Below are 11,325 nucleotides of genomic sequence, written 5' to 3'. Positions count from 1 at the left end.
AACCCTAATTGTTAATAAAATAAAACAAACAAAAGAAGGGAAGGGAGTTGGAAGGGCAGCCGTAAAGCCAAAGAGGAAACACAACAATAACCCTATCGTTTGACACCGGTGATGTTCCCAGAAAACTTTCTCCATTTCGCCCAAATTTGAGTATGTTATTTCATTCATTTAACTCATCAATTAAACATAATTTTTCAGATTTTTAACAACCCCAATTTCTCTCTAAAATACTCGACTTCTCCGTTTGTAGAATTCATTCCGTGTGAAAAATTGCTATTTTACCCACTGATTTGTTTTCTGATTTATGGTAAGTTTCCTTGACCGAATTTCGAATTTAGTTTTTAAAGGATGTTCTCATAATTTATTTTTAACGTTTACCCATAAACTGTCGAGTTAGATCGATTGAAAGACAAAGAGTCAATGAACAAAGGATGTTTGCTCGTGGAATCGTAGTCGTGTGTGAAAGCGTCAAATTAAGGTAAGGGGTGAGAGAGCGTTTGAATTCATGAGTGTAATATATTGTGAGATGAACGGGAAAACCGTATTTCCCAACGATTCATCCGGGGCTCGCTACGTATGGCAGTAGCCCTTTGAGGGATAAATTAGTTAATGTGAAAATATGGAAATTGTGAGATTAAAATATAGAATAGAAATATTTGTAGGGTGTTGATTGATTTAGTTTGTTTGAATGTGTGACATTTGATATTATTGTGATATTTCATTTAATTTCGTTAAATGTGTGGCATTTGATATTATTGTGATATTTGATTTAATTTCTTTAAATGTGTGGTGTGTGATATTGATTGTTGAATTAATTTTATGCATATGTTTGATTAGATGAGTTTAATTGATGTTATAATAAAAATAGATGTGTTATGATAAATATATGTAATGATGATAATGTATGATTAACAATGGTGATGTGATGAATATATGTGTTGTTGTATGATTGATGATAGTGATTCTATAAATTTGTGATGAGTTTATGTGATGATGTTGATGATGTGTGATTAATTATAGTGATGTTATAAATTGTGATGAGAATATTGTGATTTCAATTTGTGTCTGAGATGACGGTATTAATGGAGTATCATATACCAACGAGGGGAGAAAATAAATATTGTGAATTTGTGAAGTGGAGATTATTTTGTCATCATATAGGTAGGGCCTGACAAGCCTAGTGATTTCGGGGAAGTACAACTGAATGAGCCTGATCGTGGCGGTCTGCTGTTGAGCCTTAAGGCAAGATTGTTAGACCTTGGAGGTATTCAGGTGGGGAATTCCTAGGTGATTTGGAGGTAGCACTCCAAATGTCGGGAGCTACCACGCAACACACGTTTACCTCGACTGTCACGTATATGTGTCTCGGGTTGAGTTGAGGGGATCTATGAGGACAGGGCCAATTTGAATTGTCCGTCCACCAGGATGGTGGCATAGTATCAAGCCTCCTAACCAAGTACTTCAGAGTTAGAATGGTACCACATTGTGAAGTAGAGTCTAAGCTCATGCATAGCATTGCATTTACTTGTGATTGTTTTGTGGTGATTGATGTGTTTCAAAAGTAATAATAATTACTCTTAGATGATTTGATGCATATTATAATGAGATGATTATCTTGAGTGAATTTGATGTTGTAATATGATACTATTTACTTAAATATTTTGATATATCGTAATGTGATTATGATACGGTCTATTATGATTGTTGCGTGTTCTTCTTACTTATATTATACTATTAACATGATTTTGAAACTCACCTCCTTCGTTGTTTGTGTTTGACTGGCTTTGCCCTGCGTTTGCGAAATCGCAGTTGTTACAGGTTAATAAGTCTTGAAGTTCAAGTTTGGGAGGAACCCCGCTCTGATAGGTGATACCGGGAATAAGGGTTGTAATTTGTATTTTACTTATTTATTTTGAAACGACTTTTGTATGAAAACCATATAAGTACTAGTAGGTTTTTAGAATTAAATCAAGTAATTATACTTAATTCAAGCTTATTGAGATTTCACTATGGAGTAAAGAAGTTAAAGTGTTCCTTTTGATTTTTGAGAAATGTGATATCCTAAATTAAAAATTAAAGTTTTTATTTCCTTGGAAACATACTTTTATTTATCCGCTGCGAATTTTATAGAAATATGATATAAAGTATTATATATATTATGTTGGGGTTTAGGGTGTCACAAACTTAACATGATTGAAATTCTCACAATAGATTGTCCAATCGATTGTGTTTGTCACAGGTCAAGTTATTTTTCAAATATTATCTAAGCAATCGATTTGCCAATCGATTACCCTAGAAATTGGATTCTCACTGTGACTTGATCAATTGATTTGCCAGTCGATTGGTTTCAATCAGTTTTACTTTGTGATATGTACAATCGATTTGCCAATCGATTAGCCTGTAAAACAGGGTGCCACTGACTTGTGCAATTTTCATTTTTAATAGTGCCAGTCGATTGCTTAATCGATTATACAATCACAAACAGTTATGTTTCCTTACACCCTTGTTATGAAATCGATTTCCCAATCGATTTACTCAGTCAATGATCAACTTTTGTTGATTTCTTGTGTTCCAAGCAATTTGTATCAAGTGTGTAGGATTGAATTGTTGTTCCTGAAATCTTGCTCAATTAAAATGTTAGATTTATCATATGATGTATGAACATTGTATGTTTGTTAATTATGTCAAAATTAGGATTCAAATGACTAAAGTCCAACAATGAAATGATAAATATAATAATTTATACTAGATTTTTTTAGTAAAATTTGTAGCGGATAAAGAAAATTTGTTTACAAGGAAATACAAACTTTTGTAACTAATTTAGTATATTACGTTTCTCGAAGTACATATGGAACAATTCAAAATTTATTACTCAATTAAAATAATTTAATCTCAATTAACATGATTTAACTATAAATTCCTATTTTAATTCAAAAACTTACTAGTACTAAGGTTCTTATATAAAAAAGTCATTTGTAATTACATAACTAAAATATAAATTACAACTCTTAATTTTCGGTATCATCTATCAGAGCGGATTTTCTCCCAACTTGAACTTTCCGACTCATTAGCTTGTAATAACTGTGATTTTGCAAACGCAGGGTCAAGCCACTCAAATACAAACAACGAATGAGGTGCGTTTCGAAATCATATTCATAGTATAATATAAGTAAGAAGAACACAATCAATCATAATAGAACCATATCATTACACAAACATTCCTCAAATAAATATCACATTAAAAGATAAAAATTACACAAATAAAATCAATAAATTTCATTGTAACATCAAATCGTCTAGAGAAATTGTTATCGCACACGATACATAGTAATCACAACAAAACAATCACAATAAAATGCAATGCTATGCATGAGCTTAGACTCTACTTCACAATGTGGTATTGAAACACCCCAAATTTTATAATAATTTATTTTATTAATGAAATAGAATTTTAAATCATTAATTTGGTGTTAAAGTTGTTTTAAAATATATATTGATTAATTTTCTTTATACGTGTGGTTTCTATGATATGTTAATTTTGTACATATTGAACTAAATGAGTAATGTAAACAACAAATATTGTATTTTAAATATATTTCTAAAAATAATTATATGTTAATTACTCCTAACTATTTCTTACTTTAATTAATACTATTATATATAACTATTTTGAATATTTTAGAGTATCTATTTTTACTATAAAAGTGTTAAAATATATTTTTGATGTCAAAATGCTTTAAAATGCATATATTAATAAGTATAGTAATAATTTTGAATACGAGGGTTTTTGTTATTATTGATATTTTTATAAAATTTTAATTTCTTTAATTAATATTTTTTTTCTTGGTAAAATATTAGTTTTGGAATATTAATAATATTGCGCTTAATTTTCTTTATATATGTACTTGTTAAGTTATGTCTATTTTATACGTATTTAATTGATTTAGTGACTTATATAAAAGATTTGATGTTATATTCTTTTATTGTCATTTTAACAACTTTCATAGCATAATAATATTTTAATTTGATATTTTAAAAGATATTATTTTAGTGGAAAATAAATAAATCAAAATAAGTGTGTAATTAGTTGGTCTTGTAAATAAAATAAAATATAACAAAATGAGTTCAAAGAGTTAGGTTAATACTAACTAATATGTTAAAAAAATAACTAAAATCAAATATAACCTAACCTAGGAAAGAAAACGCTACAGTACAAAAATTGAAATTTAAAGAGCAGCCGCAACTTCATATTCATAGCAAGAAAAAAATTGATACCGATCGTTGATCGCTGTCCGGAAAACTTTCTCCAATTTCGCCCAAATTTGAGTATGTTATTTCATTCATTTAACTCATCATTTAAATATAACTTTCCAGATTTTTAACAACCCCAATTTCTCTCTAAAATATCCGACTTCTGCATTTGTAGAAATTCGTTATTTTGCACCGTTCTCCTTCACCGTAAGTCTGATATGAGTGAAACCAACGTCAAAACGACCGTGTGATAAGTGGCTATATTATCCACTGACTAGTTTTCTGATTTATGGTAATTTTCCTTAACCGAATTTCGAATTAAGTTTTTAGAGTATCTTCTCATAATTTTTATTTTTAACGTTTACCCATAGGTTGTCGAGTTAGATCGATTGAAGGACAAAGAGTCAAAGAACAAAGACTATTTGGTCGTGGAATCATATTCATAGGTGAAAGCATGGAAATAAGGTAAGGGGTGATATTCATAGGTGAATCATATTCATTTCGTTAAATGTGCGGTATTTGAAATTATTATGATATTTGATTTCAAATGAATTTGATGCATATGTTTGATTAGACGAATTTATGTGATGTGATAATAAAATATGGATGCATGGTATGATATATATATGCGGGATGAAAATGTTGGTTTTTATCGATAATAGTGATATTATAAAATTGTGATGAGTTTATACGATGATTATGATTATGTATGATTAATGACGTTATAAAATTGTGATGAGAATATTGAAGTACCCTATATATGATGAAATAGTGATGATTTATAAAGATAATGGTCTTAATAGAGTAGCCTAAGTTAACGAGGGGAGAAAATAAATATTGAGAATTTGTAAAGTGAAGATTATTTTGTCATCATATAGGTAGGGCCTGACAAGCCTAGTGATTTCGGGGAAGTACAACTGAATGAGCCTGATCATGGCAGTCTGCTGTCGAGCCTTAAGGCAAGATTGTTAGACCTTGGAGGTATACGGGTGGGGAATTCCTAGGTGACTTGGAGGTAGCACTCCAAATATTGGGAGCTACCACACAACACACGTTTACCTCGACTGTCACGTATATGTGTCTCGGGTTGAGTTGAGGGGATCTATGAGGACAGGGCCAATTTGAATTGTCCGTCCACCGGGATGGTGACATAGTATCAAGCCTCCTAACCAAGTACTTCAGAGTTAGAATGGTACCACATTGTGAAGTAGAGTCTAAGATCACGCATATCATTGCATTTCCTTGTGATTGTTTTGTTGTGATTGGTGTGTTTCAAAACCGATAATACTCATTTTAGATGATTTGATGTTATGGTGAAATTTATTAATTTTCCTTGAGTGGTTTTGACTTTATAATGTTATGTTTTTCCTTGAAGAATGTTTGTGTAATGATGCAGTTTATTTATGGTTAATTGTGTGTTCTTCTTATTTATATTATACTATTAACATGATTTCAAAACTCACCTCCTACGTTGTTTGTGTTTGACTGGTTTGACCCTGCGTTTGCAAAATCGCAGTTATTACCGGTTAATGAGTCTTGAAGATCAAGTTTGGGAGGAACCCCGCTCTGATAGGTGATACCGGGAATAAGAGTTATAATTTGTACTTTCTTATTTAATTTGAAACGAATTTTTGTATTAAAACCTTAGAAGTACTAGTTAGTTTTTAGAATTAAATCAAGTAATTATACTTAAATCAAGCTTATCGCGATTGCACTAGTTTAATAAAAAAATTAAGTTTAAAGTGTTTTATTTTATTTTTGAGAAACCTGATATCCTAAATTAAAAATAAAAGTTTTTATTAGATTGGAAATAAATTTTATTTATCCGCTGCAAATTTTATAGGAATATTATATAAATTATTATATATATATATTATTTTGGAGTTTAGGGTGTCACATGTACCATTCTAACTCTGAAGTACTTGGTTAGGAGGCTTGATACTATGTCACCATCACAGTGAACGGCCAAGTCAAATTGGCCATGTCCTCACAGATCCCCTTAACTCAACCTGAGACACAAATACGCGACAGTCGAGGTAAACGTGTGTTGAATGGTAGCTCACGGCATTTGGAGTGCTACCTCCAAGTCACCTAGGAATTCCGCACCTGAATATCTCCAAGGTCTAACAATCTTGCCTTAAGGCTGTGACACCCTAAACCCCAAAATAACATTTATAATAGTCTATACTAAATTATTTGAAGAAAACTTGCAGCGGATAAAGAAACTATGTTAAAGAGAATAAAAACTTTAATATCTAATTTAGGATATCATGTTTCTCTAAATACACATGTAACAATTCAACTTTGTTCCTCAATTAAAATAGTACAATATCAATGAACTTGATTTGACTAGAATTTCTTGATTTAATTCCCAAGACTTACTCGTACTAAGTTTTCATATAAAAAGTCATTTGTAATAACATAAGTAAAATACACATTACAACTCTTAATTCCCGGTATCACCTATCAGAGCGGGGTTTCTCCCAACTTGAACTTCGAGACACATTAACCTGTAATAATTGCGATTTTGCAAACGCATGGCCAAGCCAGTCAAACACAAACAACGAAGGAGGTGAGTTTTGAAATCATGTTGATAGTATAATATAAATAAGAGGAACACGCAATTAATCATCAATAAACCGTATCATTACACAAACATTCTTCAAGGAAAAACATCACATTATATAGTTAAAATCAAAGAAAATCCATACACTTTACTGTAACATCAAATCATCGCCTAAATTATTATCACACATAATACATATTAATCACAACAAAACAATCACAAGAAAATGCAATGCTATGCATGAGCTTAGACTCTACTTCACAATGTGGTACCATTCTAACTCTGAACTACTTGGTTAGGAGGCTTGATACTATGCCACCATCCCGGTGGACGGACAATTCAAATTGGCCCTGTCCTCATAGATCCCCTCAACTCAACCCGAGACAGATATACATGACAGTCGAGGTAAACGTGTGTTGCGTGGTAGCTCCCGACATTTAGAGTGCTACTGTAACACCCCGATTTTTCCTTTTTTTTTTTTAAAAAAAAAAACAAATTCATGAAACAAAGAATAATTAAGTAAAATACCTTTGGATAATTATATAAGTCAATATAATTGATACGCAGCGGAATAGTTTTTGAAATATGAGTCTAAAGTATTTACACAACAGCCAGTGATACATGGAATCCATAAACATAAGATGTCGTGCTGACAATATTAGTAAAGATACAATCTTCCAATTTAAAATAAACGCAATCCAAAATAAAGACATATGTTCCCTCTACGTCAACCTAATCTGATCATTCTACCAAAAAAACTATACACCCTGAGCGATCTCCACGCGCCCCGTAAGATCCTCCTAACATAGCTCCAGTCAGGCGTTCCCGTTTACATTCCCATCCACAGGGTACGAACCGGTAGGATTGTCCTGACTCTCATCTGAGGGAAAAGCCCAGATATCCACAATAGTTGTAAAGGGTCACCAACCGAAATTAACAGTTAACACATAACATTTAAGTTTTTGAATGCACAAAATAACCTTTCCACTAAGCATGCACCTTAAAAGGATTTTCCATATGCTAAAAGTTCATATAATACTTACCAAATGAAAATGAAGTCAAAATAAGTCTTAAATAAATCAAGAAATAAACAACGGGCCAATCCATTGATGAACCAATTGAGCAATCGATCATCTAACTCAAAATAAGAATCTCCACTAAGCCAATTGATTGGGAAATCGATTTGGATGAAGGGTTTTAGTGAAAACTGAACTCTGGGCTTAAATCAATCGATTGGGAAATCGATTGAATGAATAACTGAGCCCCTGTGTTAAAGCCAATCGATTGGGAAATCGATTTCCCGAGGGTTTTTTGTGAAAATAGTACTCCGGGCTTAATTCAATCGATTGGGAAATCGATTGAATGAATAACTGAGCCCCTGTGTTAAAGCCAATCGATTTCCAAATCGATTTGGTCAAAATGGCTGAGCTCTTGTAATGGCCAAATCGATTGGCAAATCGATTTTGTCAAAATGGCTGAGCTCCTGTAATGAATCCAATCGATTGCCAAATCGATTTTGAGGAATAGCTTTTAATAGAATCGATTTGGGAATCGATTTCCCTGCATGAGTAAACAAGACATTAAGAGATTCCCCATTCTTAATACTCGTTTAACTTAAACGATTTTCACGACAACATTAAGTAAACGTAGACATTAAGAGATTCCCCATTCTTAATACTCATTTAACTTAAACGATTTTCACAACAACATTAAGTAAACAAGACATTAAGAGATTCCCCGTTCTTAATACTCATTTAACTTAAACGATTTTCACAACAACATTAAGTAAACAAGACATTAAGAGATTCCCCGTTCTTAATACTCATTTAACTTAAACGATTTTCACAACAACATTAAGTAAACAAGACATTAAGAGATTCCCCGTTCTTAATACTCATTTAACTTAAACGATTTTCACAACAACATTAAGTAAACAAGACATTAAGAGATTCCCCATTCTTAATACTCATTTAACTTAAACGATTTTCACAACAACATTAAGTAAACAAGACATTAAGAGATTCCCCATTCTTAATACTCGTTTAACTTAAACGATTTTCACGACCACATTAAGTTAACGTAGACATTAAGAGATTCCCCATTCTTAATACTCGTTTAACTTAAACGATTTTCACGACCACATTAAGTTAACGTAGACATTAAGAGATTCCCCATTCTTAATACTCGTTTAACTTAAACGATTTTCACGACCACATTAAGTTAACGTAGACATTAAGAGATTCCCCATTCTTAATACTCGTTTAACTCTAATGGTTTTCAAATTCCACACAAAACAAACTCAAACATATTATCAAATTCAATCCACGATTCACACCAAAACACATCAATTCATTTCTCCACAAAATCCAACCATACACATATCAAATTTCATAAGCATGAATTATGAACACGTCAAACTTCATTTACTCAAATTCATACACTAATGGGTTAAATTCATTTTCCGCGAAACATTCATCAATATCACCAAAACCTAACTCTAAGATTTTACCCATAAAGCCTTAAATTCACTTTCCCCAAATCAACACTTTAACCCTAACAAAATTCTTTTCCACACAACCACAGATAAGTCCCTAAATGAAAACTAGAAGTTTGGAAGGAGCCCTTACCGTCACGTTAGCTTTAACGTGCGACTACGGTACCGCGAGTAAATCCGATAAAATCTCCGCTCGCGACGTCGCTTCCAAAGTTGGTTCCCTAGCACCGTAGCGTGGTAGTGAACAATTTTCCCTTCTATCTCTTTGCGAAACGAAGCTTAGATCTAGATGAAACGGGGCCAAAAATTCATGAATTAACCTAAGTCATTCCTAATCAAGTCCACAACCTAACACTTAGCAATTCCTACGCGATTACTACGACACACGAAGGTTCGATAACCATCATACTCACACACAATACACAACACATAGCACTTAACACCTTCATCTCAGTTATCACGATAAATCAAAATTCGAATCACTCAATCATAAACTCAAATCAAACATGACTCGCGTGCCAGGCACCCTAATGCAATGCGTATATGCCAAAATGCATGGACTCGGAATTCCAAACCAAAACCCTCCTCGAAGGGCCGTAAATCATAATTGTACCGCCTATCGCAGGCCAAAGTACCAATTACCGAGGTGCCACCTATCACGGGTCTGCACGATTTATTAAAAAGCATAAACCATAAACGTACTGCCTATCACGGGCCCGTACCGTTTACCGAGGTGCCACCTATCACGGGTCTGCACGGTTTACTAAAAAGAACGTAAATGGTAAATGTACCGTCTATCACAGGTCAAAGTACTATTTACCAAGGTGCCACCTATCACAGGTCTGCACAATTTACCAAAAAACGAAAACCATAAACGTACTGCCTATCACGGGCCCATATCGTTTATCGAGGTGCCACCTATCACAGGTCTTTTCTTTCTTTCTTTCCCTTTTCCTTTCTTTCTTTTTCCTTCCTTTCTATTTCTTTTCTTTCTATTTCCTTCTCTTTTCCCTCCACACAAACATATATATATATATTAATTACTTTTAACAAATATCTTCAAATATCTAGATATTTATTAAAACTACTATTTCACCCATAAGGCATTAAATTCTTCGTAAAGGATTCACCGTACTTAATTTAATTTATTTATCGACGAGTAATTTTAATCGGGCATCAAATATCTTTTTGGTCATATAAACTCCAAAATATTAATAACTTTGGCTAAAAAGCCTCCGAGTTCAATACCAAAATACACTAAAATACATAAAGTATACTTTAAAATTATGGGTCTTACAGCTACCTCCAAGTCACCTAGGAATTCCCCACCCGAATACCTTAAGGTCTAACAATCTTGCCTTAAGGCTCGACAACAGACCGCAACGATTAGGCTCATTCAATTGTACTTACTCGGAATCACTAGGCTTGTCAGGCCCTACCTATGTGATGACAAAATGATCTCCACTTCACAAATTCACAATATTTATTTTCTCCCCTCGTTGGTATATGATACTCCATTAAAACCGTCATCTCAAACACAAATTGAAATCACCATTATTTCATCAACTATGGGGTTAATTCAATATTCTCATCACGGTTTAGAACATCACTATCATCATCATCACATAAACTCATCACAAATTTATAGCATCACTATCATCAATCAAACATTATCACAAATTTATAACGTCACAATTATTAATCGTACATCATCATCATTACATAAAACTATCACAACACATCCATCTTTTGTTATCACATCACATAAACTCATCTAATCACACATATATAAATTTAATTCGACACCCAATATCACAATAATATCAATATCACACATTCAAATAAATTAAATCAATGAACACCCTACAAATATTTCTATTCTATATTTTAATCTCACAATTTCCATATTTTCACATTAATTAATTTATCCCTCAAAGGGCTACTGCCATACGTAGCGAGCCCCAAATGAATCGTTGGGAAATACGGTTTTCCCGTTCATCTCACAATATATTAC

Source organism: Cicer arietinum, chromosome 7 (genome assembly GCF_000331145.2).
Source record: "Cicer arietinum cultivar CDC Frontier isolate Library 1 chromosome 7, Cicar.CDCFrontier_v2.0, whole genome shotgun sequence".
Taxonomy (NCBI): Eukaryota; Viridiplantae; Streptophyta; class Magnoliopsida; order Fabales; family Fabaceae; genus Cicer; species Cicer arietinum.
This window is presented reverse-complemented; position numbering follows the sequence as displayed.